Source organism: Gigantopelta aegis, chromosome 15, assembly GCF_016097555.1.
Source record: "Gigantopelta aegis isolate Gae_Host chromosome 15, Gae_host_genome, whole genome shotgun sequence".
Classification (NCBI taxonomy): domain Eukaryota; kingdom Metazoa; phylum Mollusca; class Gastropoda; order Neomphalida; family Peltospiridae; genus Gigantopelta; species Gigantopelta aegis.
The window spans coordinates 1339234-1366733 of record NC_054713.1 but is presented as its reverse complement, the minus strand read 5'-3'; the positions used below and the strand labels follow the sequence as shown (position 1 = coordinate 1366733).

Here is a 27500-nt window from a genome sequence, read left to right as displayed (position 1 = left end):
TTCAGCATCTCCTAAGTGTTTTCCTTCTTAAGAAACAACGACAGAAGGCCAGTGTTATTTTAATTAAAATAAAATAGATAAAGAAATGGGAAATGTGTAAGTCGTAATTATGTGTATTATGCGTAATCAGTTGATTGATGCTATAAATGCATGATAATTGGGTTGCATTGTACCAAAGAAGAAATTTTCGGGTCAAAGGTGGAGGCGCACCAAGAAATCTCTGATATAAATATTTACGGAGTAAAGAAAGCTGCGGCTCTGATTGGTTGTAATATATGACATTGATTATTTGTACAATTACTGTTATTGACTGCCAGAACATAAATACACATTTTTATTGGTTATACAATTGTTATGTAATATACACAAAAGGTTGAAACCAGTGCAGGGTATTCCTCAAAACGAAACTGCGATTTTCAGCGAACAATTAAAATTAATTCCATCAATTTTTTTAAATGGTATGTGATCCTCTCCCCCCCCCCCCCCCCCCCCCCCATTTTCTTGCAGGTATATTAAATGTCAGATTCCCCCTTTTAATTTGGAGTCTGCCTACGTGTGTTGATACGTTGCTTACAGCAGTTTTATTAGTTACCGTTAACATTATCGGTAATACGGATTGATTTGGATCATTAGAACCTGATTTTCGCAACAGACTAAAATGAAAGTTGTCTCTCTTTGATCAGTTCTCTCTTCCAAGAAACGAAACACGTCACATACCAGGAAATAGGGGAATTTCTACAAAGACACGGTCAGTTCGTAGCTGGGTAAAATCGAAGGTAGGTGACATTGAAGTTCTTCTTACATACAGCTATAGGGTAGTGCGCCATCGGAAAGATGAGAAAACTAAGACGTCATGCAATGTGATTTGCTGCATTCTAAAATTCACCGTGACAAATGCTGGAGAATACAATACTTCTATTTCATATTTCTCTATGTACATAGTGATATGCATTCCTGTTGTGTTATACGCTGAATAACGGTGTTAAAAACACCAGTCATGTACACCTCCCACCCCTACTTAAAATGGACTTGTCTCACTTTGATCAATTTTATAAACAGAAAGTTGCATCTACTAAGAAAACTAAACACGTCACATACAAGGAAGTATTTCACGAACAGGTCAGACATTTTGTTGTGGGAGACACGAAGGTAGTTATAACTTTTATTTGACAATAACACATTATCAGTTGTCCAGTCTGTTATTTCTTTTGTTTTGCTATGTCTATGGTAAGTGTTAACTCACTGATTACACATATTAACACTGTATGTGACAGAACAGCACGGAATGAATGAATGAATGTTTAACGACACCCCAGCACGAAAAATACATCGGCTATTGGGTGTCAAACTATGGTAATGCAAATAAATAAAGTGATGATCAACATCAATATAAACATTCAAGGTTTAAACAAAAACAGTGTAAAGAACTGTGCAAAAATACAAATACAAATATCACAGAATTTTACGGACACCGAATTTTACTCTAAACTTCAATTTGTGCTGTATTGGCCATTCTCAAAGAGAATGTTACACCCCTGCACCACGGTGAGGTTACAGCACGCGCAGGGGAAACAGCACGGTGTACAAAACACAAATAGATACTCGAATATTATACCTGCCCATTATTGATTGTGGACATTTGTGGGCATTAATCAGGGCTTCAGCTGTGCGTGTGTGTGGTTTGTGACGGTATACAGACCGGTATGAACTATATGAGAAGTGGGATGGGGCACGTACATTTTCGTTGTCAAATTGGCGGACTTGTGACCCCTGACCCCCCCCCCCCCCCTCCCATCCCCGTCCCCGTCGTTTGTTACTGGTCTGGTATATACACTACATGCAATATGATAACGAACACGGGTATTGTGTGGGTCGCGACGTGAGTGTGTGTACTTATTTATTCGTTCTATACTTTCAGGGCGGAATAACAGGTGGGACACACTTGTGGGTAGGGCGGTAGTCACAGATAAACACTTGGTGCTCGATTTACGAAGCCTGATTTTTCTTAAACACTGACATCAACTACCTACCCACAGCCCCCCCCCCCCCCCCCCCCCCCACACACACACACCGCGCATCCGAGCCTGTACAAATTATATAATAATAATTATATTAACACACACACCCCGCATCCGAGCCTGTACAAATTATATTATAATAATTATATTAACAGATTTAATGTCGCAGATCCTAGTTTGAATCCGTGGAACGGAACACCAAGTTTGGTTGATCTACAAACCTGTCACATATTATTTGGATAAATTTAAAAATTACAGTAGAATGCAGCAAAGAGTCGGGAACGGGAAACGGGGAAATACCCCTACCCTTAAAAAGTACACTAAAGTTTGTCTCCACAAATATGACAATCGCACTTCGTGGTATTAGAAACACCCCCATGACCAGAAACACTCCGGATGGATAGAAATGGATAATCTAAACAATCAAATATAAGCAGTCTATAATTCCACCAATCAAAAAAACCGGCCTTGGTGGCGTCGTGGTTAGGTCATCGGTCTACATGCTGGTAGGTACTGGGTTCGGATCCCAGTCGAGGCATGCTCACATATAACTATGATATAGCAAGATTGTGTAAATTTCTAATGTAATATTGAATTTATATTCACTAAATATGCTTATCATAATTAATAATTTCTGCTGCAATTCAAAATACTCGGTTAACTTGCAGCTTTAAATTAAAAGTTTGTTTAAGGGTAAATGAAATTGACACATCACCTGTTTACCAACATCTTTCTTTTAATTTCAAGAGTAAACACCAATGAGAGCCCAAACAAGTAAATGCTGAATTACGTAGAGTATCATTAAACAGATATTTACAAAATATTTACTTGTCAGTTTAGTATGAAAGAAATAATCGACGAAAATCAGTTTTATTCTATTTCCGACACTACTTTAGAACATGCGCATAATATAGGAACTGATAAACTCTTTTAACAAAATTAAAGGGCGGTCCCGTTGTGCAGGGGAGTATTGAATAACCCCACCACCCGATCGAGTTAATTTTCTACCTTTTTCAATACTTTTTCCAGTGCAGGATTACTAGACCCTCCCCCCCCCCTCCCCCTTATAAAGTTCACCCTCCAGTGTAGAACTCTCCTCTCCCCCCGCCCCCGGTAAAATTCCTGCACACGCGCCTGCATTGCGTCCCTCCTAAGTTCGATTCTAGGCGACGTATAAGATGTGTATGTAAAGTGTCAGGATCAGGTCCGTACCCAGCTTATCGAACTAGGGGAGGGTCCAGTAAAAATACAGAGAGAGCGAGGTAGACATTTTGGACGTGGGCGACACGAAGATAGTTTTAACTTTTATTTGACAGAAACACATACTATTATTTGGTTTGTGTCGCTATGAGACCGGCCTCGGTGGCGCAGTGGTTAAGCCATCTGACTATATGTTGGTTCGGATCCCAGTCGAGGCATGGGGTTTTTAATCCAGATACCGACTCCAAACCCTGAGTGAGTGCTCCGCAAGGTTCAGTGGGTAGGTGTAAACCACTTGCACCGACCAGTGATCCATAACTGGTTCAACAAAGGCCATGGTTTGTGCTATCCTGCCTGTGGGAAGCGCAAATAAAATATCCCTTGCTGTCTATCGTAAAAGAGTGGCCTATGTGGCGACAGCGGGTTTCCTCTAAAAAAAAAAACAGTGTCAGAATGGCCATGTTTGACCTTTTATTGGTGTACTGCCTGGGTGAGTTGATACGCTGCTTATGGCAGTTTTATTCGTTATCGTTAACATTATCGGCAACAGTGATTGATTTGGTACATTGGAAACCGATGTTTGCGACGCACTAAAATGGAGTTGTCTCCCTTTGATCAACCGGCCTCGGTAGCGTCGTGGTTAGGCCATCGGTCTACAGGCTGGTAGGTACTGGGGGTTCGGATCCCAATCGAGGCATGGAGTTTTTAATCCAGATACCGACTCCAAACCCTGAGTGAGTGCTCCGCAAGGCTCAATGGGTAGGTGTAAACCACTTGCACCGACCAGTGATCCATAACTGGTTCAACAAAGGCCATGGTTGTGGGAAGCGCAAATAAAAGATCCCTTGCTGCTAATCGAAAAGAGTAGCCCATGTAGTGGCGACAGCGGGTTTCCTCTCAAAATCTGTGTGGTCCTTAACCATATGTCTGACGCCATATAACCGTAAATAAAATGTGCTGAGTGCGTCGTTAAATAAAACATTTCTTTCTTTATCTTTGATCAGTTCTCTTTTCCAACAAATGTCACATAACAGGAAATCAGAGCTTGTACAATGTTTATAACATCCACTAGCTTTAGGATCGGTGATTTACAAAACGTACTAGCCCTGATTAAACATTCACTAGCTTTAGGATCAGTGATTTACAAAACGTACTAGCCCTGATTAAACATTCACTAGCTTTAGGATCAGTGATTTACAAAACGTACTAGCCCTGATTAAACATTCACTAGCTTTAGGATCAGTGATTTACAAAACGTACTAGCCCTGATTAAACATTCACTAGCTTTAGAATCGGTGATTTACAAAACGTACTAGCCCTGATTAAACATTCACTAGCTTTAGGATCGGTGATTTACAAAACGTACTAGCCCTGATTAAACATTCACTAGCTTTAGGATCAGTGATTTACAAAACGTACTAGCCCTGATTAAACATTCACTAGCTTTAGGATCAGTGATTTACAAAACGTACTAGCCCTGATTAAACATTCACTAGCTTTAGGATCAGTGATTTACAAAACGTACTAGCCCTGATTAAACATTCACTAGCTTTAGGATCAGTGATTTACAAAACGTACTAGCCCTGATTAAACATTCACTAGCTTTAGAATCAGTGATTTACAAAACGTACTAGCCCTGATTAAACATCCACTAGCTTTAGAATCAGTGATTTACAAAACGTACTAGCCCTGATTAAACATTCACTAGCTTTAGGATCAGTGATTTACAAAACGTACTAGCCCTGATTAAACATTCACTAGCTTTAGGATCAGTGATTTACAAAACGTACTAGCCCTGATTAAACATCCACTAGCTTTAGGATCAGTGATTTACAAAACGTACTAGCCCTGATTAAACATCCACTAGCTTTAGGATCGGTGATTTACAAAACGTACTAGCCCTGATTAAACATCCACTAGCTTTAGGATCGGTGATTTACAAAACGTACTAGCCCTGATTAAACATCCACTAGCTTTAGGATCGGTGATTTACAAAACGTACTAGCCCTGATTAAACATCCACTAGCTTTAGGATCGGTGATTTACAAAACGTACTAGCCCTGATTAAACATCCACTAGCTTTAGGATCGGTGATTTACAAAACGTACTAGCCCTGATTAAAAATTCACTAGCTTTAGGATCAGTGATTTACAAAACGTACTAGCCCTGATTAAAAATTCACTAGCTTTAGGATCAGTGATTTACAAAACGTACTAGCCCTGATTAAACATCCACTAGCTTTAGGATCAGTGATTTACAAAACGTACTAGCCCTGATTAAACATCCACTAGCTTTAGGATCAGTGATTTACAAAACGTACTAGCCCTGATTAAACATCCACTAGCCCTACTTTACTTTAAGTTAATACAATTTTATTAAATAATAGTAATAATCGGATATGTCACCTAAAACGGGAGATAGATCTTGAAAACACTAGCATTGGGGGGTGGGGGGGGGGGGAGAGATGACGGCAGGATATTCATATTTACAAAATAGACGTAAAAGCAACATTTGACTAACAAAAAATTCACTAACCGTTGGGCATGGCAATAGTAGTCATTTACTAGCCCAACATTGAATATCACTAGCCACGGGAGTGGGGCTACCATAATCTAGGAGCCCTGTCTGGCATGGCAATAGTAGTCATTTACTAGCCCAACATTGAATATCACTAGCCACGGGAGTGGGACTACCATAATCTAGAAGCCGTGTCGGGCATGGCAATAGTAGTTACTTACTAGCCCAACATGGAATATCACTAGCCACGGGAGTGGGGCTACCATAATCTAGGAGCCCTGTCTGGCATGGCAATAGTAGTCATTTACTAGCCCAACATTGAATATCACTAGCCACGGGAGTGGGACTACCATAATCTAGAAGCCGTGTCGGGCATGGCAATAGTAGTTACTTACTAGCCCAACATGGAATATCACTAGCCACGGGAGTGGGGCTACCATAATCTAGGAGCCCTGTCTGGCATGGCAATAGTAGTCATTTACTAGCCCAACATTGAATATCACTAGCCACGGGAGTGGGACTACCATAATCTAGAAGCCGTGTCGGGCATGGCAATAGTAGTTACTTACTAGCCCAACATGGAATATCACTAGCCACGGGAGTGGGCTACCATAATCTAGAAGCCCTGTCTGGCATGGCAATAGTAGTCATTTACTAGCCCAACATTGAATATCACTAGCCACGGGAGTGGGGCTACCATAATCTAGAAGCCCTGTCGGGCATGGCAATAGTAGTTACTTACTAGCCCAACATGGAATATCACTAGCCACGGGAGTGGGGCTACCATAATCTAGAAGCCCTGTCTGGCATGGCAATAGTAGTCATTTATTAGCCCAACATGGAATATCACTAGCCACGGGAGTGGGGCTACCATAATCTAGAAGCCCTGTCTGGCATGGCAATAGTAGTCATTTATTAGCCCAACATTGAATATCACTAGCCACGGGAGTGGGGCTACCATAATCTAGAAGCCCTGTCTGGCATGGCAATAGTAGTCATTTACTAGCCCAACATTGAATATCACTAGCCACGGGAGTGGGGCTACCATAATCTAGGAGCCGTGAGAAAATAGTGGAATTTCTACAAAGACAGTCCGTTCGTAGCTGGATAAAATCGAAGGTACATGTAGGTGACATTGAAGTTCTTCTTACATACATGCACAAGTAAAGGGTAGTGCGTCATAGAAAACAGAAAACTAGACGTCACAAATGCTCCAGAATACAATAATTTTATTACATATTTCACGAAGTACATATTTATTTTCACTAGCGTAGGAAGCAAGGGCCGGGGGGGGGGAGCATGTGCCCCCCCCCCACTTTGTGGGAGCAGCGATGTTTTGGGGGGTTTTAAAATATATTTATACATGTATTTATATATTTATATGTGTGTGTATGCCCCCCCCCCCCCCCTCCAATTTTTGGCATCTTCCTACGCCCGTGATTTTTATATACATAACACATGTCTATCGCACCATACGTTGAATAACCGTATTACAAACACCAGTCATGTACCAAATAATTACATGTTCCGTCCTTGCAGCAGTCTTCAGTACCGCTCCTGGGGAAATACTTAATCGTAGCCACCAGGATGTAACATCTCGCGAAATGCGATTTTAAGCTACGCCCTTTTTCGTAAGCCACGCCCCATGTCATAAACTAGTCTGATATGTTTCCGCGGGAAATAAACATAAATATGAACGAATAGGCCTAATTCCCAAGTAAATTATGTCAAATATAGAGCTGTGTTATTGTAACGAGCATTTAATAAAATATTAAGTAATACAAATGCCTTTTTCAATGTGTTTTTTTCTTCTAATCTGTACTTCCGATGTTTTGACGTACCCACGTAGTCCGATACACCTGCCGTCAACTCGGCAACTGAGTAACAGTGAGTTTATGACAGATGTATCGGACTACAAACAACGCTGTAAAGTTAATCGTTTGTAAACGTGACACAATATTAATAATACGTGAATAATATAATATATCGCATAGTTTGGGTGGGTGTATTTTTTTTTTTTTTTTTTTTTTTTGGGGGGGAGGGGGGTTAACGTCTGTATCAGATATGTAAACATGAATATATAATCGTGCGTTAATTCATAATCTACCACCTACAGGTACGGTGAGGTTAAATTGACCGAACAACTAACCTAACAATGTGGTACATGATATTTGGTTAATGTCAGGGCTTTAGATTGCACCAGAACCGGCCTCGGTGGCGTCGTGGCAGGCCATCGGTCTACAGGCTGGTAGGTACTGGGTTCGGATCCCAGTCGAGGCATGGGATTTGTAATCCATATACCGACTCCAAACCCTGAGTGAGTGCTCCGTAAGGCTCAATGGGTGGGTGTAAACCACTTGCACCGACCAGTGATCCATAACTGGTTCAACAAAGGCCATGGTTTGTGCTATCCTGCCTGTGGGAAGTGCAAATAAAAGATACCTTGCTGCCAATCGGAAGAGTAGCCCATGTTGTGGCGACAGCGGGTTTCCTCTCAAAATCTGTGTGGTCCTTAACCATATGTCTGACGCCATATAACCGTAAATAAAATGTGTTGAGTGCGTCGTTAAATAAAACATTTCTTTCTTTCTTTAGATTGCACCAAAGCTGCACATGTACTATATATACTGGGGTAGATTTTGCAATTTTATCAGGGTAGATTTTCCATTTTATATGTAATGTTAATTTCAGCTAAATAAATGCCTTCTTATGAAGACACTGAAAATTAAATATGAATATGATGGATTAATCCATTATCTAAATGATCAGGGTATATTTACAATTTGTTATTTGTAATTTTCATTTTCTATTTTTGTAAAAGTGGGGCGGGATATAGCCCAGTAGATTAAGCATTCGCTTGATGTGAGGTAAGTCTGGGATCAATCCCTGTCAGACCCATTGGGCTATTTCTCGTTCTAGCCAGTGCTCCACAACTGGTGTAACAAAGGCCGTGGTATGTACTATCCTGTCTGTGGGATGGTGCATATAAAAGATCCCTTCTTGTCTGACGCCATATAGCCAGAAATAAAAATGTGTTGAGTGCATCGTTAAATAAAACATTTCCTTCCTTCATTTATTTTTGTTAAAATATACCGGGTATGTGAATAACTTTACTGTATGTTTTTCAAAATGGCAACAAGAAAATTTTGAAATACATATGTTTGGACATCCAAATCTAATCGACATGTTCTGTTGTTTTAAATGTTTGACTATGGTTTATAAAAATAAGGAATTGCTTATAATAAATATTTAATGTGATTAGATACAATGTAATTGTTATTGAAAACTCAGACAGTATTTACATACTTAAAATTTGGTATCCTGACATTAAAAGATGCAAACTCAATGTGCTCAGTCAGAATAAAATGTGTTCAGTTATGTTTGTTAATGGTTTGACAATGTAAATTCTAATTTGCTGTCAAAGTGTTGCTTAAACATTTCACTACCTGTAATTCTGGGGTTTTTTTAAAAATTATATTTATACCATCTCCTATTAATGAGCCATAAATTTGCAAGTGCATTTGAAGAAATCAGTCAGCTCTATAGTGAAGCCATTGATGCCTCTGGGTGCCACTCATGTTTCGTTAGCTTTCCCCATTCCCCATTGTTTATAAGTGTCCGTTTGTTTCTGTCAGTTGCGTTATATAAAATAATGAGCTGTCCAACACTACCTTTGTGACAAGATCTTTACCATCACCTAAAATTCCAGTCTCCTTACAGAAAATTCCATTAATTCTGCCTGCACACTAGCCCGAGTACTCTGACTGTAAGAGAGCTAGACGGACATTTGGACATAAACACGCTCTCATTACAGTCAGAGACCAACCTATGTCTTTTTTTGGCAATTCCTGACTACCAAACGGTAGGCAACGAGTCCCGCTCTAATACCACAACAATCCTATGTTTGACGTCAAATACCTTTACATCAATCATTTTCGAGTTAAGTGATACAAAAAAATCCACATATTAATCACTAATACACATACTACAGAAAGAAACCCGACAGCACCCACATTCAGCTACGCTTCGTGACACGCCGTCGCAACAATTACAAAGCTCGGCGATCTATTTTGAGACTGGGCGATTCCGCCTTGTGCAGCAGTTACAGGGGTCGTCTCATAAGAGGAGGCAGTACGTAGCACATACTTTTGCCGTGTCCTGTCGATAACACCCCAAATGTATCCTTCAAATTCAAAATGGAATCAATAATGTGTAATTGTTTTGGTTTAATGACGTAATGAAATCCAAATTCATCCAAAACGGCATTAGCCAACTCTTCCATGTTGTAACTTCGCTTGATATTTGACGGCCCCTGTAACTGCTGCACAAGGCGGAATCGCCCAGTGCGCGATCACGTGGTCTACGTCTCGAAATAGATCGCCGAGCTTTGCAATTGTTGCGACGGAGTGTCACGAAGCGTAGCTGAATGTGGGTGCTGTCGGGTTTCTTTCTGTAGTATGTGTATTAGTGATTAATATGTGGATTTTTTTGTATTACTTAACTCGAAAATGATTGATGTAAAGGTATTTGACGTCAAACATAGGATTGTTGTGGTATTAGAGCGGGACTCGTTGCCTACCGTTTGGTAGTCAGGAATTGCCAAAAAAAGACATAGGTTGGTCTCTGACTGTAATGAGAGCGTGTTTATGTCCAAATGTCCGTCTAGCTCTCTTACAGTCAGAGTACTCGGGCTACCTGCACACCTGCTGACTTGTTAGTGGTATGGTCCACACTGCTTGCCACTCATTTAAGACTTGATTTCAGAACCTGCAGCCTGTCTTTATAACAGAACAGGATGACCACTATTATTGCAAGATTCGTCATTTTGATGTATGATCGCACAAGTACCTATAGTGACAATAGCCGATGATTAATGTTATTATAGGTGTTAAAACTGTATTGATATATTTTATATTTTATGAGATATTGAGTAAAATAGCTTGTGGATGAGGCCATCTTGGATTTCAAGATGACAGCCATATATTCAATGTCACCATTGGATTCTTAGACCCCTGATATGTCAGTCTAGGTGTTAAATCTGTAATGATATCTTTTCTACTAAATGAGATATTGAGCAAAATAGCAATTTAATTAAAATTAGCTCCACTATTACATGTGGATCTAACAGCAGCCCGTTGGATGAGGTCCAGTTGACCTTTCATTCGACCAATCAAAACCTTACTTGCAAAATCATGCCAGTGTTTTGAAAAGAATTTGAAAACATTCGGGATTATGCCGAGGGTATATGAAATGATTCGGGTGAATTACGAAGTATGCTGAAAACTAATTTCAATATAAAATTTTATATAAAATTCGTTTCAAGACAAAAAAACCCGCTGTGATGGTATAGCCATAAAATCTGTTTATTCTAGTATACAATCCAGAGTTTATTACTGCACTTTCCCCACTGTTTTTTCAGTGTTGAAATAGACCAACAAGGTCGCCTATTGCATAAATAGTCTCGCCCAATATTTTTAGAATTTGTATGTTCCCGAATAAAAGGCGAAGTGTAATTGGTCGATATTTAAATTGTTATTTATAGATGAAATGTCACCTGGACATAAGAGTCCACGCAATGCTGTTAGATCTACTGTCAGACCCAGTAGAGCTGTTAATCAGATTGGCAAAATAGCATGTGGACGGCGACCATCTTTGATTTCAAGATAGCAGCCACAATTTGCAAACACTTCTGTCACCACTGGATTCCTAGTCTCCTAACATGTGGGTATAGGCATTTCAACTCTCTCGATATGTGTATTAGTTAAGGAGATATTAAACAAAACAGGTCCACAATGGTGGCCATCTTGGATTTCAAGATGGCAGCCATACAGGGTGCAATTTCCAGTGGGCCCTGGACTAAATATCCTTGTATTGGGATAATCTAACCATTTGCCAATGTTCATGCTTTCACCGAAAAGTGCACAATTGATCAGCTAAGTTGCTCCACTACTAGCATAGATAGTAAACATACTGTAAGGTTGGTTATTCACATATATTTGATTACAAAATAAAAACATTACATACAATTTAGACATCTACACTGATCATTTTGATAATGGATTACTCTCTCACATATAGTGTCTACATAAGGTGTTTACTTAGCTGAAATATACATTAGTTATTAGTAAATTAATATAACATCTTTTGGGAAAAGTACCCTTGGTGGACGATAATGTACCCTCGGTAGTTGGGTATTGTAAAATCCACCCTACTCAAATCTTAAGTGTCTCATTTTCCTAGAACTATCCCTAGCACTGACAGTAAACATACATGTACCATAAGGTTATTCACATATATTTTTAAATAATAATAATAATAATAATAATTTCTTTTAATTTGGAAATGTACTCTGATCATTTAGATAATGGATTAATCCATGATATACATATTTAATTGTCATGTCTACATTAGTAGGTGTTTACTTGGCTGAAATATACATTAGCCAACATATATGTAATGTAATATACCATGTTAAAGGAAAAGTACCCTCAGTGGATGATATCCATGTACCTTCGGTAGTTAGGTACAGTAAAATCCACCCTTTTGAAATGTTAAGAATCTCCTTTTCTGAAAACTACTCCTGACATAGTAAATATGCAGTAAGGTTATTCATATCTATTTATTAAAAAATAATAATAATAAAAATTAAATTAAATTAAAATTAAAATTTTCATATGAAAAGAAAATCCACCCTAATCAGTTAGATAATCGATTAAGCCATCATATTCATATTAAATTGTCATGTCTACATTAGAAGGTGTTTACTCAGCTCAAATATACATTAACCAACATATATGTAATGTAATGTACCATATTAAAGGAAAAGTACCCTTGGTGGATGATATCCATGTATCCTCAGTAGTTAGGTACCATACTGTAAAATCCACCCTTTTGAAATGTTAAGGATCTCCTTTTCTGAAAACTACTTCTGACATATATAGTAAATATGCAGTAAGGTTATTCATATCTATTTATTTAAATAAAAAAAAAGATATGAAAAGATAATTTACCCTGATCAGTTAAATAATAGATTAAGCCATCACATTCATATTGTCCATATACCCTCAGTAGTTAAGTATCATAAAATCCACCCTTTTCAAATGTTACGTGTCTGTTTTTCTGAAAACCACTCCTGACATGGATAGTAAATATGCAGTAAGATTATTGACATCTTGTTACAAAAAAAAAAAAAAAAATCAAACTTTTACACATGAAAAAAAAATCTACCCTGATCTGTTAAATAATAGATTAAGCCATCACATTCATATTGAATTGTCATGTCTACATTAAACGGTGTTTACGTAGCTGAAATATACATTAGACAACATATGTGTAATGTAATATAACATATTAAAGGAAAACTACCCTCGGTGGATGATGTCCATATACCTTCGGTAGTTAAGTATGGTGAAATCCACGCTTTTGAAATTTTAAGAGTCATCTTTTCTGAAAACCACTCCTGACATGGATAGTAAATATGCAGTAAGATTATTGACATCTTGTTACAAAAAAAAATCAAAAAAAAATAATCAAACTTTCACACATGAAAAGAAAATCTACCCTGATCAGTTAAATAATAGATTAAGCCATCACATTCATATTGAATTGTCATGTCTACATTAAACGGTGTTTACGTAGCTGAAATATACATTAGACAACATATGTGTAATGTAATATAACATATTAAAGGAAAACTACCCTCGGTGGATGATATCCATGTATCCTCAGTAGATACATGTAAGTATCATAAAATCCACCCTTCTGAAATGTTACATGTCTGTTTTTCTGAAAACTACCACTGACATCGGTAGTAAACATACAGTAAGATTATTCACATCCACTTAAAAAATAATAATATAATTTTAATGGAAATGTAAATGCACATATGTAATAAAATGGAAATCTACCCTGATCAGTTAGATAGTTGATGAAATGTCACCTGGACATAAGAGTCCACGCAATGCTGTTAGATCTACTGTCAGACCCAGTAGAGCTGTTAATCAGATTGGCAAAATAGCATGTGGACGGCGACCATCTTTGATTTCAAGATAGCAGCCACAATTTGCAAACACTTCTGTCACCACTGGATTCCTAGTCTCCTAACAAGTCTCTTTTATCAAATCTGCTGTCTAATTATCGAACACATAGAAAACTTTATTGCGTCTCTTTTTTTCTGTTTCCTTTATTCTTTCTTTTTTCAATAATATTTATTTCTGTTCATAATTAAATTGCAAAAATATATTACTGTCGTAATATGTATGTATTTTGGAGAAGGCCTAGTAAGTTGTGTAACTGGTGCCTAATCCATTTGTTCTTTAAAATGCAATAAAATATGTTTCAATGAATCAAATGGCGTTCTCGTAGCACGTGTCTTGACGTCACCCATGCACGTGATCGTTACACTGCACGTGCGTTTTAAGGATTGGAGACTTCACCTATCCATGTGGCTCGTACATTACACACGAGATGTCTGTGCTAATGTCACCGTAAAACGAAGATGACAAATGATTGTGTCTACGAGGTTGCAATATATAACAGTTGTTTTAATTAATACTCCACATCCTACTTAATTAACCCACCACAATCACTGGCGTTAAACTCCATACTTACATACCCCACATCCTACTTAATTAACCCACCACAATCACTGGTGTTAACCTTCATACTTACATACCCCACATTCTACTTAATTAACCCACCACAATCACTGGTGTTAACCTCCATACTTACATACCCCACATCCTACTTAATTAACCCACCACAATCACTGGTGTTAAACTCCATACTTACATACCCCACATCCTACTTAATTAACCCACCACAATTACTGGCGTTAAACTCCATATTTACATATATTGACATAAAGTCATTATTTAGTGGTGTATTTTAAGTAGGAAATATTAAATCTCCTTTCCTGGGCCTCAGGAATGGAGAGTACTCGGATATTCCCCTTACCTAACGTCCAGTTATACAAGGTGTTCTGTACGTATGTGGGGAGGGGGGTGATAGAGAGTTTATGTGTGTCCGTACTTATCAGTGTTATTTAATGTACAGTTATGCAAGGCACTCTGTTTGTGTATACCTGTACTTCAAACTGTGTAAAATAGATCTATTTGTTATTTGACCTACATGTGGCTGTATTATAAACTGTACGGAATACATATTTATTTGGGTGGGTGGGGCTCAGGTCGTCGTACCTCACTAAATAGCAGTAGTACCCAATTGCTAATGATAGAGATTTCGCCGCGGGGTAGGAGGAGGGGTGTGTGTGTGTGTGTGTGCATGTAGCCGTTCACCACTAAATAGCTGTAGTACTCCAGTGCTAATGATAGAGATATCGCCGCGGGGTAGGAGGAGGTGGATGCAGGTCGCTGTACACCACTAAATAGATGTACTATCCCAGTGCTAATGATAGAGATATCGCCGAGGGGTAGGAGGAGGTGGATGCAGGTCGCTGTACACCACTAAATAGATGTACTATCCCAGTGCTAATGATAGAGATATCGCCGAGGGGTAGGAGGAGGTGGATGCAGGTCGCTGTACACCACTAAATAGATGTACTATCCCAGTGCTAATGATAGAGATATCGCCGAGGGGTAGGAGGAGGTGGATGCAGGTCGCTGTACACCACTAAATAGATGTACTATCCCAGTGCTAATGATAGAGATATCGCCGAGGGGTAGGAGGAGGTGGATGCAGGTCGCTGTACACCACTAAATAGATGTACTATCCCAGTGCTAATGATAGAGATATCGCCGAGGGGTAGGAGGAGGTGGATGCAGGTCGCTGTACACCACTAAATAGATGTACTATCCCAGTGCTAATGATAGAGATATCGCCGAGGGGTAGGAGGAGGTGGATGCAGGTCGCTGTACACCACTAAAGTGCTAAGATGTACTACACCCAGTGCTAATGATAGAGATATCGCCGAGGGGTAGGAGGAGGTGGATGCAGGTCGCTGTACACCACTAAATAGATGTACTATCCCAGTGCTAATGATAGAGATATCGCCGAGGGGTAGGAGGAGGTGGATGCAGGTCGCTGTACACCACTAAATAGATGTACTATCCCAGTGCTAATGATAGAGATATCGCCGAGGGGTAGGAGGAGGTGGATGCAGGTCGCTGTACACCACTAAATAGATGTACTATCCCAGTGCTAATGATAGAGATATCGCCGAGGGGTAGGAGGAGGTGGATGCAGGTCGCTGTACACCACTAAATAGATGTACTATCCCAGTGCTAATGATAGAGATATCGCCGAGGGGTATCGCCGAGGGGTAGGAGGTGGTGGATGCAGGTCGCTGTACACCACTAAATAGATGTACTATCCCAGTGCTAATGATAGAGATATCGCCGAGGGGTAGGAGGAGGTGGATGCAGGTCGCTGTACACCACTAAATAGATGTACTATCCCAGTGCTAATGATAGAGATATCGCCGAGGGGTAGGAGGAGGTGGATGCAGGTCGCTGTACACCACTAAATAGATGTACTATCCCAGTGCTAATGATAGAGATATCGCCGAGGGGTAGGAGGAGGTGGATGCAGGTCGCTGTACACCACTAAATAGATGTACTATCCCAGTGCTAATGATAGAGATATCGCCGAGGGGTAGGAGGAGGTGGATGCAGGTCGCTGTACACCACTAAATAGATGTACTATCCCAGTGCTAATGATAGAGATATCGCCGAGGGGTAGGAGGAGGTGGATGCAGGTCGCTGTACACCACTAAATAGATGTACTATCCCAGTGCTAATGATAGAGATATCGCCGAGGGGTAGGAGGAGGTGGATGCAGGTCGCTGTACACCACTAAATAGATGTACTATCCCAGTGCTAATGATAGAGATATCGCCGAGGGGTAGGAGGAGGTGGATGCAGGTCGCTGTACACCACTAAATAGATGTACTATCCCAGTGCTAATGATAGAGATATCGCCGAGGGGTAGGAGGAGGTGGATGCAGGTCGCTGTACACCACTAAATAGATGTACTATCCCAGTGCTAATGATAGAGATATCGCCGAGGGGTAGGAGGAGGTGGATGCAGGTCGCTGTACACCACTAAATAGATGTACTATCCCAGTGCTAATGATAGAGATATCGCCGAGGGGTAGGAGGAGGTGGATGCAGGTCGCTGTACACCACAGTGCTAATGATAGAGATATCGCCGAGGGGTAGGAGGAGGTGGATGCATGTACACCACTAAATAGATGTACTATCCCAGTGCTAATGATAGAGATATCGCCGAGGGGTAGGAGGAGGTGGATGCAGGTCGCTGTACACCACTAAATAGATGTACTATCCCAGTGCTAATGATAGAGATATCGCCGAGGTGGTGCAGGTCGCTGTACACCACTAAATAGATGTACTATCCCAGTGCTAATGATAGAGATATCGCCGAGGGGTAGGAGGAGGTGGATGCAGGTCGCTGTACACCACTAAATAGATGTACTATCCCAGTGCTAATGATAGAGATATCGCCGAGGGGTAGGAGGAGGTGGATGCAGGTCGCTGTACACCACTAAATAGATGTACTATCCCAGTGCTAATGATAGAGATATCGCCGAGGGGTAGGAGGAGGTGGATGCAGGTCGCTGTACACCACTAAATAGATGTACTATCCCAGTGCTAATGATAGAGATATCGCCGAGGGGTAGGAGGAGGTGGATGCAGGTCGCTGTACACCACTAAATAGATGTACTATCCCAGTGCTAGAGATATCGCCGATAGGAGATATGATATCGCCGAGGGGTAGGAGGAGGTGGATGTCAGGTCGCTGTACACCACTAAATAGATGTACTATCCCAGTGAGAGATATCGGGGTAGGAGGAGGTGGATGCAGGTCGCTGTACACCACTAAATAGATGTACTATCCCAGTGCTAATGATAGAGATATCGCCGAGGGGTAGGAGGAGGTGGATGCAGGTCGCTGTACACCACTAAATAGATGTACTATCCCAGTGCTAATGATAGAGATATCGCCGAGGGGTAGGAGGAGGTGGATGCAGGTCGCTGTACACCACTAAATAGATGTACTATCCCAGTGCTAATGATAGAGATATCGCCGAGGGGTAGGAGGAGGTGGATGCAGGTCGCTGTACACCACTAAATAGATGTACTATCCCAGTGCTAATGATAGAGATATCGCCGAGGGGTAGGAGGAGGTGGATGCAGGTCGCTGTACACCACTAAATAGATGTACTATCCCAGTGCTAATGATAGAGATATCGCCGAGGGGTAGGAGGAGGTGGATGCAGGTCGCTGTACACCACTAAATAGATGTACTATCCCAGTGCTAATGATAGAGATATCGCCGAGGGGTAGGAGGAGGTGGATGCAGGTCGCTGTACACCACTAAATAGATGTACTATCCCAGTGCTAATGATAGAGATATCGCCGAGGGGTAGGAGGAGGTGGATGCAGGTCGCTGTACACCACTAAATAGATGTACTATCCCAGTGCTAATGATAGAGATATCGCCGAGGGGTAGGAGGAGGTGGATGCAGGTCGCTGTACACCACTAAATAGATGTACTATCCCAGTGCTAATGATAGAGATATCGCCGAGGGGTAGGAGGAGGTGGATGCAGGTCGCTGTACACCACTAAATAGATGTACTATCCCAGTGCTAATGATAGAGATATCGCCGAGGGGTAGGAGGAGGTGGATGCAGGTCGCTGTACACCACTAAATAGATGTACTATCCCAGTGCTAATGATAGAGATATCGCCGAGGGGTAGGAGGAGGTGGATGCAGGTCGCTGTACACCACTAAATAGATGTACTATCCCAGTGCTAATGATAGAGATATCGCCGAGGGGTAGGAGGAGGTGGATGCAGGTCGCTGTACACCACTAAATAGATGTACTATCCCAGTGCTAATGATAGAGATATCGCCGAGGGGTAGGAGGAGGTGGATGCAGGTCGCTGTACACCACTAAATAGATGTACTATCCCAGTGCTAATGATAGAGATATCGCCGAGGGGTAGGAGGAGGTGGATGCAGGTCGCTGTACACCACTAAATAGATGTACTATCGCCGAGGGGTAGGAGGAGGTGGATGCAGTGCTAATGATAGAGATATCGCCGAGGGGTAGGAGGAGGTGGATGCAGGTCGCTGTACACCACTAAATAGATGTACTATCCCAGTGCTAATGATAGAGATATCGCCGAGGGGTAGGAGGAGGTGGATGCAGGTCGCTGTACACCACTAAATAGATGTACTATCCCAGTGCTAATGATAGAGATATCGCCGAGGGGTAGGAGGAGGTGGATGCAGGTCGCTGTACACCACTAAATAGATGTACTATCCCAGTGCTAATGATAGAGATATCGCCGAGGGGTAGGAGGAGGTGGATGCAGGTCGCTGTACACCACTAAATAGATGTACTATCCCAGTGCTAATGATAGAGATATCGCCGAGGGGTAGGAGGAGGTGGATGCAGGTCGCTGTACACCACTAAATAGATGTACTATCCCAGTGCTAATGATAGAGATATCGCCGAGGGGTAGGAGGAGGTGGATGCAGGTCGCTGTACACCACTAAATAGATGTACTATCCCAGTGCTAATGATAGAGATATCGCCGAGGGGTAGGAGGAGGTGGATGCAGGTCGCTGTACACCACTAAATAGATGTACTATCCCAGTGCTAATGATAGAGATATCGCCGAGGGGTAGGAGGAGGTGGATGCAGGTCGCTGTACACCACTAAATAGATGTACTATCCCAGTGCTAATGATAGAGATATCGCCGAGGGGTAGGAGGAGGTGGATGCAGGTCGCTGTACACCACTAAATAGATGTACTATCCCAGTGCTAATGATAGAGATATCGCCGAGGGGTAGGAGGAGGTGGATGCAGGTCGCTGTACACCACTAAATAGATGTACTATCCCAGTGCTAATGATAGAGATATCGCCGAGGGGTAGGAGGAGGTGGATGCAGGTCGCTGTACACCACTAAATAGATGTACTATCCAGTGCTAATGATAGAGATATCGCCGAGGGGTAGGAGGAGGTGGATGCAGGTCGCTGTACACCACTAAATAGATGTACTATCCCAGTGCTAATGATAGAGATATCGCCGAGGGGTAGGAGGAGGTGGATGCAGGTCGCTGTACACCACTAAATAGATGTACTATCCCAGTGCTAATGATAGAGATATCGCCGAGGGGTAGGAGGAGGTGGATGCAGGTCGCTGTACACCACTAAATAGATGTACTATCCCAGTGCTAATGATAGAGATATCGCCGAGGGGTAGGAGGAGGTGGATGCAGGTCGCTGTACACCACTAAATAGATGTACTATCCCAGTGCTAATGATAGAGATATCGCCGAGGGGTAGGAGGAGGTGGATGCAGGTCGCTGTACACCACTAAATAGATGTACTATCCCAGTGCTAATGATAGAGATATCGCCGAGGGGTAGGAGGAGGTGGATGCAGGTCGCTGTACACCACTAAATAGATGTACTATCCCAGTGCTAATGATAGAGATATCGCCGAGGGGTAGGAGGAGGTGGATGCAGGTCGCTGTACACCACTAAATAGATGTACTATCCCAGTGCTAATGATAGAGATATCGCCGAGGGGTAGGAGGAGGTGGATGCAGGTCGCTGTACACCACTAAATAGATGTACTATCCCAGTGCTAATGATAGAGATATCGCCGAGGGGTAGGAGGAGGTGGATGCAGGTCGCTGTACACCACTAAATAGATGTACTATCCCAGTGCTAATGATAGAGATATCGCCGAGGGGTAGGAGGAGGTGGATGCAGGTCGCTGTACACCACTAAATAGATGTACTATCCCAGTGCTAATGATAGAGATATCGCCGAGGGGTAGGAGGAGGTGGATGCAGGTCGCTGTACACCACTAAATAGATGTACTATCCCAGTGCTAATGATAGAGATATCGCCGAGGGGTAGGAGGAGGTGGATGCAGGTCGCTGTACACCACTAAATAGATGTACTATCCCAGTGCTAATGATAGAGATATCGCCGAGGGGTAGGAGGAGGTGGATGCAGGTCGCTGTACACCACTAAATAGATGTACTATCCCAGTGCTAATGATAGAGATATCGCCGAGGGGTAGGAGGAGGTGGATGCAGGTCGCTGTACACCACTAAATAGATGTACTATCCCAGTGCTAATGATAGAGATATCGCCGAGGGGTAGGAGGAGGTGGATGCAGGTCGCTGTACACCACTAAATAGATGTACTATCCCAGTGCTAATGATAGAGATATCGCCGAGGGGTAGGAGGAGGTGGATGCAGGTCGCTGTACACCACTAAATAGATGTACTATCCCAGTGCTAATGATAGAGATATCGCCGAGGGGTAGGAGGAGGTGGATGCAGGTCGCTGTACACCACTAAATAGATGTACTATCCCAGTGCTAATGATAGAGATATCGCCGAGGGGTAGGAGGAGGTGGATGCAGGTCGCTGTACACCACTAAATAGATGTACTATCCCAGTGCTAATGATAGAGATATCGCCGAGGGGTAGGAGGAGGTGGATGCAGGTCGCTGTACACCACTAAATAGATGTACTATCCCAGTGCTAATGATAGAGATATCGCCGAGGGGTAGGAGGAGGTGGATGCAGGTCGCTGTACACCACTAAATAGATGTACTATCCCAGTGCTAATGATAGAGATATCGCCGAGGGGTAGGAGGAGGTGGATGCAGGTCGCTGTACACCACTAAATAGATGTACTATCCCAGTGCTAATGATAGAGATATCGCCGAGGGGTAGGAGGAGGTGGATGCAGGTCGCTGTACACCACTAAATAGATGTACTATCCCAGTGCTAATGATAGAGATATCGCCGAGGGGTAGGAGGAGGTGGATGCAGGTCGCTGTACACCACTAAATAGATGTACTATCCCAGTGCTAATGATAGAGATATCGCCGAGGGGTAGGAGGAGGTGGATGCAGGTCGCTGTACACCACTAAATAGATGTACTATCCCAGTGCTAATGATAGAGATATCGCCGAGGGGTAGGAGGAGGTGGATGCAGGTCGCTGTACACCACTAAATAGATGTACTATCCCAGTGCTAATGATAGAGATATCGCCGAGGGGTAGGAGGAGGTGGATGCAGGTCGCTGTACACCACTAAATAGATGTACTATCCCAGTGCTAATGATAGAGATATCGCCGAGGGGTAGGAGGAGGTGGATGCAGGTCGCTGTACACCACTAAATAGATGTACTATCCCAGTGCTAATGATAGAGATATCGCCGAGGGGTAGGAGGAGGTGGATGCAGGTCGCTGTACACCACTAAATAGATGTACTATCCCAGTGCTAATGATAGAGATATCGCCGAGGGGTAGGAGGAGGTGGATGCAGGTCGCTGTACACCACTAAATAGATGTACTATCCCAGTGCTAATGATAGAGATATCGCCGAGGGGTAGGAGGAGGTGGATGCAGGTCGCTGTACACCACTAAATAGATGTACTATCCCAGTGCTAATGATAGAGATATCGCCGAGGGGTAGGAGGAGGTGGATGCAGGTCGCTGTACACCACTAAATAGATGTACTATCCCAGTGCTAATGATAGAGATATCGCCGAGGGGTAGGAGGAGGTGGATGCAGGTCGCTGTACACCACTAAATAGATGTACTATCCCAGTGCTAATGATAGAGATATCGCCGAGGGGTAGGAGGAGGTGGATGCAGGTCGCTGTACACCACTAAATAGATGTACTATCCCAGTGCTAATGATAGAGATATCGCCGAGGGGTAGGAGGAGGTGGATGCAGGTCGCTGTACACCACTAAATAGATGTACTATCCCAGTGCTAATGATAGAGATATCGCCGAGGGGTAGGAGGAGGTGGATGCAGGTCGCTGTACACCACTAAATAGATGTACTATCCCAGTGCTAATGATAGAGATATCGCCGAGGGGTAGGAGGAGGTGGATGCAGGTCGCTGTACACCACTAAATAGATGTACTATCCCAGTGCTAATGATAGAGATATCGCCGAGGGGTAGGAGGAGGTGGATGCAGGTCGCTGTACACCACTAAATAGATGTACTATCCCAGTGCTAATGATAGAGATATCGCCGAGGGGTAGGAGGAGGTGGATGCAGGTCGCTGTACACCACTAAATAGATGTACTATCCCAGTGCTAATGATAGAGATATCGCCGAGGGGTAGGAGGAGGTGGATGCAGGTCGCTGTACACCACTAAATAGATGTACTATCCCAGTGCTAATGATAGAGATATCGCCGAGGGGTAGGAGGAGGTGGATGCAGGTCGCTGTACACCACTAAATAGATGTACTATCCCAGTGCTAATGATAGAGATATCGCCGAGGGGTAGGAGGAGGTGGATGCAGGTCGCTGTACACCACTAAATAGATGTACTATCCCAGTGCTAATGATAGAGATATCGCCGAGGGGTAGGAGGAGGTGGATGCAGGTCGCTGTACACCACTAAATAGATGTACTATCCCAGTGCTAATGATAGAGATATCGCCGAGGGGTAGGAGGAGGTGGATGCAGGTCGCTGTACACCACTAAATAGATGTACTATCCCAGTGCTAATGATAGAGATATCGCCGAGGGGTAGGAGGAGGTGGATGCAGGTCGCTGTACACCACTAAATAGATGTACTATCCCAGTGCTAATGATAGAGATATCGCCGAGGGGTAGGAGGAGGTGGATGCAGGTCGCTGTACACCACTAAATAGATGTACTATCCCAGTGCTAATGATAGAGATATCGCCGAGGGGTAGGAGGAGGTGGATGCAGGTCGCTGTACACCACTAAATAGATGTACTATCCAGTGCTAATGATAGAGATATCGCCGAGGGGTAGGAGGAGGTGGATGCAGGTCGCTGTACACCACTAAATAGATGTACTATCCCAGTGCTAATGATAGAGATATCGCCGAGGGGTAGGAGGAGGTGGATGCAGGTCGCTGTACACCACTAAATAGATGTACTATCCCAGTGCTAATGATAGAGATATCGCCGAGGGGTAGGAGGAGGTGGATGCAGGTCGCTGTACACCACTAAATAGATGTACTATCCCAGTGCTAATGATAGAGATATCGCCGAGGGGTAGGAGGAGGTGGATGCAGGTCGCTGTACACCACTAAATAGATGTACTATCCCAGTGCTAATGATAGAGATATCGCCGAGGGGTAGGAGGAGGTGGATGCAGGTCGCTGTACACCACTAAATAGATGTACTATCCCAGTGCTAATGATAGAGATATCGCCGAGGGGTAGGAGGAGGTGGATGCAGGTCGCTGTACACCACTAAATAGATGTACTATCCCAGTGCTAATGATAGAGATATCGCCGAGGGGTAGGAGGAGGTGGATGCAGGTCGCTGTACACCACTAAATAGATGTACTATCCCAGTGCTAATGATAGAGATATCGCCGAGGGGTAGGAGGAGGTGGATGCAGGTCGCTGTACACCACTAAATAGATGTACTATCCCAGTGCTAATGATAGAGATATCGCCGAGGGGTAGGAGGAGGTGGATGCAGGTCGCTGTACACCACTAAATAGATGTACTATCCCAGTGCTAATGATAGAGATATCGCCGAGGGGTAGGAGGAGGTGGATGCAGGTCGCTGTACACCACTAAATAGATGTACTATCCCAGTGCTAATGATAGAGATATCGCCGAGGGGTAGGAGGAGGTGGATGCAGGTCGCTGTACACCACTAAATAGATGTACTATCCCAGTGCTAATGATAGAGATATCGCCGAGGGGTAGGAGGAGGTGGATGCAGGTCGCTGTACACCACTAAATAGATGTACTATCCCAGTGCTAATGATAGAGATATCGCCGAGGGGTAGGAGGAGGTGGATGCAGGTCGCTGTACACCACTAAATAGATGTACTATCCCAGTGCTAATGATAGAGATATCGCCGAGGGGTAGGAGGAGGTGGATGCAGGTCGCTGTACACCACTAAATAGATGTACTATCCCAGTGCTAATGATAGAGATATCGCCGAGGGGTAGGAGGAGGTGGATGCAGGTCGCTGTACACCACTAAATAGATGTACTATCCCAGTGCTAATGATAGAGATATCGCCGAGGGGTAGGAGGAGGTGGATGCAGGTCGCTGTACACCACTAAATAGATGTACTATCCCAGTGCTAATGATAGAGATATCGCCGAGGGGTAGGAGGAGGTGGATGCAGGTCGCTGTACACCACTAAATAGATGTACTATCCCAGTGCTAATGATAGAGATATCGCCGAGGGGTAGGAGGAGGTGGATGCAGGTCGCTGTACACCACTAAATAGATGTACTATCCCAGTGCTAATGATAGAGATATCGCCGAGGGGTAGGAGGAGGTGGATGCAGGTCGCTGTACACCACTAAATAGATGTACTATCCCAGTGCTAATGATAGAGATATCGCCGAGGGGTAGGAGGAGGTGGATGCAGGTCGCTGTACACCACTAAATAGATGTACTATCCCAGTGCTAATGATAGAGATATCGCCGAGGGGTAGGAGGAGGTGGATGCAGGTCGCTGTACACCACTAAATAGATGTACTATCCCAGTGCTAATGATAGAGATATCGCCGAGGGGTAGGAGGAGGTGGATGCAGGTCGCTGTACACCACTAAATAGATGTACTATCCCAGTGCTAATGATAGAGATATCGCCGAGGGGTAGGAGGAGGTGGATGCAGGTCGCTGTACACCACTAAATAGATGTACTATCCCAGTGCTAATGATAGAGATATCGCCGAGGGGTAGGAGGAGGTGGATGCAGGTCGCTGTACACCACTAAATAGATGTACTATCCCAGTGCTAATGATAGAGATATCGCCGAGGGGTAGGAGGAGGTGGATGCAGGTCGCTGTACACCACTAAATAGATGTACTATCCCAGTGCTAATGATAGAGATATCGCCGAGGGGTAGGAGGAGGTGGATGCAGGTCGCTGTACACCACTAAATAGATGTACTATCCCAGTGCTAATGATAGAGATATCGCCGAGGGGTAGGAGGAGGTGGATGCAGGTCGCTGTACACCACTAAATAGATGTACTATCCCAGTGCTAATGATAGAGATATCGCCGAGGGGTAGGAGGAGGTGGATGCAGGTCGCTGTACACCACTAAATAGATGTACTATCCCAGTGCTAATGATAGAGATATCGCCGAGGGGTAGGAGGAGGTGGATGCAGGTCGCTGTACACCACTAAATAGATGTACTATCCCAGTGCTAATGATAGAGATATCGCCGAGGGGTAGGAGGAGGTGGATGCAGGTCGCTGTACACCACTAAATAGATGTACTATCCCAGTGCTAATGATAGAGATATCGCCGAGGGGTAGGAGGAGGTGGATGCAGGTCGCTGTACACCACTAAATAGATGTACTATCCCAGTGCTAATGATAGAGATATCGCCGAGGGGTAGGAGGAGGTGGATGCAGGTCGCTGTACACCACTAAATAGATGTACTATCCCAGTGCTAATGATAGAGATATCGCCGAGGGGTAGGAGGAGGTGGATGCAGGTCGCTGTACACCACTAAATAGATGTACTATCCCAGTGCTAATGATAGAGATATCGCCGAGGGGTAGGAGGAGGTGGATGCAGGTCGCTGTACACCACTAAATAGATGTACTATCCCAGTGCTAATGATAGAGATATCGCCGAGGGGTAGGAGGAGGTGGATGCAGGTCGCTGTACACCACTAAATAGATGTACTATCCCAGTGCTAATGATAGAGATATCGCCGAGGGGTAGGAGGAGGTGGATGCAGGTCGCTGTACACCACTAAATAGATGTACTATCCCAGTGCTAATGATAGAGATATCGCCGAGGGGTAGGAGGAGGTGGATGCAGGTCGCTGTACACCACTAAATAGATGTACTATCCCAGTGCTAATGATAGAGATATCGCCGAGGGGTAGGAGGAGGTGGATGCAGGTCGCTGTACACCACTAAATAGATGTACTATCCCAGTGCTAATGATAGAGATATCGCCGAGGGGTAGGAGGAGGTGGATGCAGGTCGCTGTACACCACTAAATAGATGTACTATCCCAGTGCTAATGATAGAGATATCGCCGAGGGGTAGGAGGAGGTGGATGCAGGTCGCTGTACACCACTAAATAGATGTACTATCCCAGTGCTAATGATAGAGATATCGCCGAGGGGTAGGAGGAGGTGGATGCAGGTCGCTGTACACCACTAAATAGATGTACTATCCCAGTGCTAATGATAGAGATATCGCCGAGGGGTAGGAGGAGGTGGATGCAGGTCGCTGTACACCACTAAATAGATGTACTATCCCAGTGCTAATGATAGAGATATCGCCGAGGGGTAGGAGGAGGTGGATGCAGGTCGCTGTACACCACTAAATAGATGTACTATCCCAGTGCTAATGATAGAGATATCGCCGAGGGGTAGGAGGAGGTGGATGCAGGTCGCTGTACACCACTAAATAGATGTACTATCCAGTGCTAATGATAGAGATATCGCCGAGGGGTAGGAGGAGGTGGATGCAGGTCGCTGTACACCACTAAATAGATGTACTATCCCAGTGCTAATGATAGAGATATCGCCGAGGGGTAGGAGGAGGTGGATGCAGGTCGCTGTACACCACTAAATAGATGTACTATCCCAGTGCTAATGATAGAGATATCGCCGAGGGGTAGGAGGAGGTGGATGCAGGTCGCTGTACACCACTAAATAGATGTACTATCCCAGTGCTAATGATAGAGATATCGCCGAGGGGTAGGAGGAGGTGGATGCAGGTCGCTGTACACCACTAAATAGATGT

General features: G+C 43.4%; 1 protein-coding gene across 1 annotated transcript in view; it reads left to right on the top strand.

Moving 5' to 3' along the window:
• The first annotated feature begins 708 nt into the window (after nt 1–708).
• The window catches only part of LOC121390787 (BTB/POZ domain-containing protein 2-like), a 68133-nt gene continuing 41341 nt past the window's right edge, over nt 709–27500 (top strand). The window contains exon 1 of the mRNA XM_041522715.1: nt 709–776. The gene's annotated coding sequence lies outside the window, so the exon portion shown is untranslated. The remainder of the gene's footprint in view (nt 777–27500) is intronic.